The sequence below is a fragment of the Propithecus coquereli genome, unplaced genomic scaffold (assembly GCF_000956105.1).
Source record: "Propithecus coquereli isolate 6110/MARCELLA unplaced genomic scaffold, Pcoq_1.0 Scaffold3, whole genome shotgun sequence".
Classification (NCBI taxonomy): Eukaryota; Metazoa; Chordata; class Mammalia; order Primates; family Indriidae; genus Propithecus; species Propithecus coquereli.
Genome location: NW_012148618.1, coordinates 3,128,914 through 3,129,731, shown reverse-complemented (window position 1 = coordinate 3,129,731; position 818 = coordinate 3,128,914).

The window sequence follows — 818 nt, the reverse complement described above, 5'->3', positions numbered from 1 at the left end:
GATGGATGTGCTATTGAAATCAGGCCAATAATGCTTCTACACCATTGTGCCTTTTTGGACTACCCTTGGGAAAAAAATAAATTATTAGAGAAATGCCTTTCTCTCATATATCCCAGCACAGGATCTGGCTAACCTAAACTAGGTCTGTCCCAACCTTTCTGAAATATAATGAGGGAGAAGGTATTGTTTTCTTGTTTGGAAAGTTAATGAACTCAGTCCAAGCATCCTGTATACATAAGCACAGCTTTGACACCCCTGTACCCATATTCACTCTCACTTCTGCACAGCTCAGGGGCATCTGCCTGGCACTTTGGACAGCTCCAGCTTAGCATTGTGCCAGGTAAACACCACTGCTGCTCTCTGTACAGAGGAGCTGAGTAAGAAAAGGTGAGTAACAACATGCTCTTGTTAGAAATATCATGTTTTTTTCATGTACTGCTAATCTAGTTAGATCAAGCATAAAATGGTGATAATACACAGAGAATGATTTTCACAGCCTTCTTGTTTTCAAGGGAAGCTTTGTTGGAAAATTGCCAGAGCGAGAGCTGGCCTGAATCTTTTGGCTTCACGTATAAGTGACAAACTGCTCAACTAATGTTTTCATCTTAGAGATAAATATAACTAAAACATCATAAAGTCTTGATATCATGTATACTTGTGGAATACTTGAAATAGAAGTAAGCATTTTATAATGAAAAGAGATTAAAAATCGTATACTCCAACTCCTGTTTCATGTAAAGAAAATAAAGCTTATAGAGGTTAAAAGACTCCACTGAGCCACTAAGCAACTTTGTCACAATGCTGAAGCTAGAATTTCC